The sequence below is a fragment of the Phoenix dactylifera genome, chromosome 14 (genome assembly GCF_009389715.1).
Source record: "Phoenix dactylifera cultivar Barhee BC4 chromosome 14, palm_55x_up_171113_PBpolish2nd_filt_p, whole genome shotgun sequence".
In the NCBI taxonomy this organism is placed as follows: domain Eukaryota; kingdom Viridiplantae; phylum Streptophyta; class Magnoliopsida; order Arecales; family Arecaceae; genus Phoenix; species Phoenix dactylifera.
This window is the reverse complement of record NC_052405.1, coordinates 17004457-17010808: the sequence shown is the minus strand read 5'-3', so window position 1 is coordinate 17010808 and position 6352 is coordinate 17004457.

The window sequence follows — 6352 nt, the reverse complement described above, 5'->3', positions numbered from 1 at the left end:
CCCTAGGGCATACGATTTGAGTATATTTTGAGAGCAACTCTTGTTTGTGAGGCTAGGGTTCTAGAGAAGAAGAGGATTTGGGATCCTACTTCTTGTGCAAAGAAAATTCTGTGTGAATCTCTTGTAGAGCGATCAGTTGTGATCGTTCGGGTGTGTGCTATCTCTGTAATCTGTTCATCCTAATTGAGATAAGGAGCGGTGGAGGACGTAGGCTACTTGTAACCGAACCTCGTTACATCTTTGTGTTTACTTTGCTACTTTCTTCCTTTCTTCTTCTTTTGGTTTGATAATCCGCTGCGGTGCTCAAGTGTTTTACCCTACTGATACCAGGGGTAATCTTTCACCCTTCGTAGCGGAACGAAGCGGTGATCCTTGAGTCCGGTGTCGAGGGAGCGAGAGAGTGCTAATCCGTTTATTCTCTCTTTGCTTGTCCGACGTTGGTGGTGGTGCCGGTGTGAGTGGGTTCCGGCGCGGGCGCTGTCAACAATTATTATGAATGAAACACCTACAGCCAAACACATGAAAGTAGTTTACTTTGGGCTTTCTATCTCTCCAAAGTTTGTAAGGTGTTTTCTTTATAATTGGTCTTAATAGAACTCTGTTTATTATATGACATGATGTGTTAATGGCTTCTCCTCGAAAATACTTTGGGAGGTCACTTTCACACAACATGGTCCTAGCCATTTTCTCTAGAGTTCTATTCTTTCTTTCCACAACTTCATTTTGTTGTGGTGTCCTAGGTGCAGAAAAATTATAAGTTATTCCCTTTTTACTACAGAATTCATCAAATAGATGATTTTCAAATTCCGTTCCATGATCACTCCTAATTGCTATAACTGAACTATTTTTTGTATTTGTTACCTCCTTCTGGAATTTCTTAAAAACTGAAAATGCTTCATCCTTATGAACTAAAAACATGACCCATGTGTATCTAGAAAAATCATCAACTATGACAAGTCCATACGTGTTTCCACCAAGGCTTGTGATCCTAGTTGGTCCAAAAAGGTCCATGTGAAGTAGCTCAAGGGGTCTAGTTATAGAGACACAATTTATGGACTTAAAAGAGCTTCTAAATTGTTTGCCAAATTGACATGCTTTACAGATTTTATTTTTCTCAAATTTCAATTTTGGCAAACCAATCACGGAATCTCTTTTAACTAATTTAGATAATGTGTCCATGCTTGCATGACCTAATTTACGATGCCATAACCAACTTGTCTTACTAAACTTAGTATCATTAGCTACTAAGCAGTGGCTGTTTTTAGCAAGATCATCAAGATCTACTACATAAACATTGTCACGTCTTAGTCCTTTGAAAACTAAACTATTGTCAGTTGAGTTGGTTATGATGCACATAGATGGCTTAAACAATACGTCAAAATCTTTATCACATAGTTGACTAATGCTAAGTAAATTGTGCTTATGACCATCTACTAACCGAACATTATCAATAAAGGTTGAAGGTGTGATTTGTATCTTACCATACCCATGATGTGACCTTGGTTATCATCTCCAAAAGTCACCACATCTCCTTTCTTAGGTTCTAGGGTGAAGAATTGCTCCTTATCACCCGTCATGTGTCTTGAGCAGCCACTATCCAAGTACCAACAGTTTTTATTGAGCTTGGCTGCAAGACACTCCTACACAAGGAAATCATATAATCTTAGGTACCCAAGTTTTCTTGGGTCCTTCAAGGTTAGCTATGTTGGTTCCTTTTGGAACTCAAACCTTTTTAAATTTTTCTTTTAGCTTTTATTTTTCTATAGTCACACATATTAGCTTTATGTCCTACTTTTTCACAATAGAAACAAGTTACATTTTTAGTTTTACTTTCTCCGACTTTTACAAAAAAAGTTTTTAAGAAATTTTTGCTTATTCTTTGGCTTATACCTTAAACCGGCTCTATTAAACACAGCTCTTTGACTATTAAGAATCATTTCTAATTTTTTAGAGCTATAGGTAAACTTCTCAACAATAGGTTTATATTTTTCAAGTTCTTTTGTTAAGTTCAGTTTTTTTGTTTTTAGTAAGCTTCAGTCTTTTGTAAGGTTATCTTTTAGAGTTTGATTATTATTTTTAAGTTCTGAAATTTCTTTAGTTAGTCTTTCTTTGTCTTTAATTAGGGTACAGTTCTTTTGAGTTAGCAATTAGTTGCTTGTTTTAAGTTCTAAGTTCTCCTTAACAATGGAATCCTTTTTCTTAATCAGATTATCATTTTTATGACTGTAGGATTGATTAGTTAGCCTCAAATCTTTATTTTTAAGATTTATTGATTTATACTCATCCATTAGCTCATTAAAGGCATCATACAATTCTTCAAAAGTAAAATCTAAATGAGTTTCAGATGTTACCTCATTTTCATTTGCCATAAAGCAAAGATTGGCCTTTTCCTCTTGTTCCTCATCCGATGATGATGATGATTGATCGGAGTCTGTCAAGGTGGAGACAAGAGCTTTCTTCTTCTTGTATTTGTTGCCCTTCTTCAGCAAGGGACAGTCGACTCTGAAATATCCCAGCTTCTTGCATTTATGGCATCCGATTCCCTCACTTTTCCTTTCTTTACCTTTATCCTTGTTGAAGGAACTTGAGGAACCTCTCTTCTGATGAAAGGACTTCTTCCAGTTGATGAATTTTCTGAACTTTCGCATGAGAAGAGCCTCTTCTTCATCTCTCTCATTGTCTTCTTCTTCACTGCTGCTACTGCAAGATAGATCTTTGTTAGAAGAAGTAGATTTGAGGGCCATTACCTTTTTCTTATGAGAGGATTCTTCTTCACTGTGTTGTTTCATTGTGAGCTCATGCGTCATTAGGGATCCAAGAAGCTGCTCGGGTGGCAGCTTGTTCAAGTCCCTTGCTTCTTGGATTGCCGTGACTTTGGCTTTCCATGACCTTGGTAAAGAGCGAAGAATTTTTCTGACAAGGTCACTGTTAGTATAACTTTTGCCAAGGCTTTTTAGGCCGTTGACAATATCAGTAAATCGAGTAAACATGCAAGAGATGGTTTTATTAGACTCCATTTTAAATAGTTCATATTTATGTACTAACATGTTTATTTTAGATTCCTTGACTTGATTTGTGCCCTCGTAGGTCACTTCAAGTCTATCTCATATCTCTTTTGCAGAATTGCAAGTAGAGTTTCTATTGAATTCATTAGGATCCAAGGCATAATAAAGTACATTCATTGCTTTGGCATTTAGTTGTGCCTTTCTTTTATCGTTATCATCCCAATCTTTTTCGAGCTTGGGTATGGCAATGTTATTTATAATAGAAGGAGTATATGGTCCATTAACTATGATGCTCCAAACATCATAGTCTTGGGCTTGGATAAATATCCTCATTCTAGCCTTCCAATAGGTGTAGTTAGTTCCATTGAACAATGGAGGCCTATTGGTGAATTGCCCCTCACTAAGGGAAGATCCAAAAGGGGTTGTCATTTTAATCTTTTACTCTTTTGGGGATTGGAACACCAATCGATATAAGAGCACCTGCTCTGATACCACTTGTTGCCCAAGGAGACAACCCAAGAGGGGGGTGAATTGGGTTTTAATTAATTATTGACAAATTAAAATTTAATGAGTAATTAATTAAATCTATTGCAAGCAGGTTAAATAGATTACTAGATGTAGTGAATGGAGAGAGTGGAAGAGACAATTAATCAATACAAACACAAGAGACTTTATAGTGGTTCGGAGCCAACTCTTGCTCCCACGTCCACTTCCCAAGCCGCACTTGGGAGTTCACTATAATTTCTAGGATTACAGCCGGTTGTTTTACAAGTTCACAACCCAACTTGTTGTTTTCGCGAGATCACAACGAACTCGGTCGGTTTTCACAGGCTCACCGACTAGAACCATCCGATTATTTTTCCGGGATCACAATCAAACCCTTACACCGTTGGTTTTAACTTTGGCTCACAAACAAACCTTACCACCCTTGATTCAATCCCTTGATTGAATCAAGTAAGAAAAACAGTTTGGAAAAATCACAAAGAAAGCTTCTAAAAAGCAAATGTGAACAATATTAATAGAGAAAAGTTAGAAGCCCTCAAACAGATTTCGGAAGGGAAAGTAGGGGCTTCTCGATTTTTGAGTCTCCTCTTGAATGCATAGAAGATTGAATGACAGTAGTAGAGCCTTGATTGCGAAGAAAGTACTTGTTGGGTTGAGTTGAATGCACTTCTTCCTTCTTTTGCTTGTATTTTCTCTCTTGAGGATCTTGGTAGTTGAAAAGCTTTTAATGCACACAATGGAATAGCTCAATCCTTATCTACTACTGTTTACTCTGGCTATTTAAACTGTTCCCTACTTAAAATAACCGTTAGACACTGATTTGTATCCGTTCTATACAGTCTGCACATCCTGACAATGTATCCGTTGGGGTTGGAGTCGACTCGCTCGATCTGGAGTCGACTCGGCTGTTGTTGGAGTCGACTCATGCTTCACTGGAGACGACTCACCCACTGTTCAGGATTTGAATTAAAGTGTTGTCCCGTCCTGGAGTCAACTCGGACCAAATCTGGAGTCGACTCGTCAATATTTGGAGATGACTCGGCACTTTTGGAGACGGCTCGTTCTCAGGATTCCAAAAATTTATTTCTCTGCTTTTCTCTCTCGAGTCGACTCAGTTCTCTTGGAGTCGACTCGGCTCTCAGAGTCCGAAAAGCCGATCCTCTGTCTGTTAATCTGAACTCCCTCGGAGTCGACTCGCACTTGTTGGAGTCACTCGGCTGACTTGGGGGTCGACTCTGGAATTCTTGGAGTCGACTCGTTCACAGGGTTACTGAGTTTGGTTCTCTGCCTTTCAGTCTGCTTTTCTCTGAGAGTCGACTCGGGCATAATTAGGAGTCGACTCGCCAAAACGTCGGAGTCGACTCGCATCCTTCTGGAGTCGACTCGGTAATAGGGTCTAAAAACCCATCGCTCTGTCTTTCTGTTTGTTACTCCTTGGAGTCGACTCGGAACTGTCGGAAGTCGACTCGGGCAAGCATCGGCGAGTTCGACTCGAAGCCTTCTAGAGTCGACTCGCTGATAGGGTCTGAAAACTATCTTTCTTCTTTCTGTTCTCAGACGAGTCGACTCGTAGAGTATCGAGGGCGACTCGAGCTCGTGCCAGAAACTCTAAACCACTTGGAGTCGGCTCGTAATCTTTCGGAGTCGACTCGAGCTTCAGACTTGGTTCAAACTGAGTTCAACACTTAGCCAAATTACCTTGAACAAAGCTCGAGGCACTTAAATAGAAATTCACATAAATTTTGCCTGAAACACTAGATTGAATTCATTAGGTACAACATAAAATATACTCAAATGCTTTGAGCTCATCAAAATCAAATGGGGTATAATCAATCACTCCACATGACCGAATATGATGGTGTTGCGATGCTATTCTCTAGACCAACCCTAATAGCATAGCAGAGTATAAAACCAATAAAGATCGATTCATACACCTATTTATTTCATGTCATGTTTAATCAAGGGTTTTATAGAAGGATGTGGACATCTAATTTTTATGGATGGAACATTTATAAAGCATAAAGATGATGGAGTATTACTTGGCATCACCTGCAAAGATGCGAATGATGATATGTTCCCTATAGTATATAGTGTGGTTGATACATAGACTGATGACAATTAGAAGTGGTTTTGTCTGATTTTGAAAGGAGAGATAGATACTTGCATGGACTATCATAATCAACAGTTCATGATTATGACAGAGAGACACTAGGGACTCATTAAAGTACAGCCAAAGGACTTCCTTGATACTTATTATTCATATTGTATCTGTCATGTGAAAGACAACTTCAAAAATTAAGTATGCAGTATCATTTTCTTAAATTTTAAGTTATAACTTTAAAATATCGGTGTACATTATGATATTGTTGGCCCCATACATGATCCTTTAATAGTTGTACATGCGAGTGCTTGTCCATTATAATGCAGCTAAGAGGAAGAGGTTGCTTGATTTATTAAATACTGTTGCATATACTTCAAGGCTGAATATTTTTCAGAAGCTAATTAACAAACTTATAGTGGATGACCCAAGATCAAGTAACTTTAACATGCATGCGAAGCTGGAGCATTGGGCAAATATGTTCTTTCGAGATCCATTTTAGGGTATCATGACATTTAGTATGGCTGAATATTTTAACAGTTGGATCCTAGAAGATGGGCATCTTTCCATACCTCAAATAGTTGATCATATCAGGCTGCATATTGTGCAATCGATGTATAAACAACGGAATTGAGGTTACGGTACCCAAACCTTCCCTGATCCTTAGAAAGTCTTGCAGAGAAACATAGAAGAGGGACGCAGGTTATCCATGTTTATGTCAAACATTATGATATATAATGTAAAG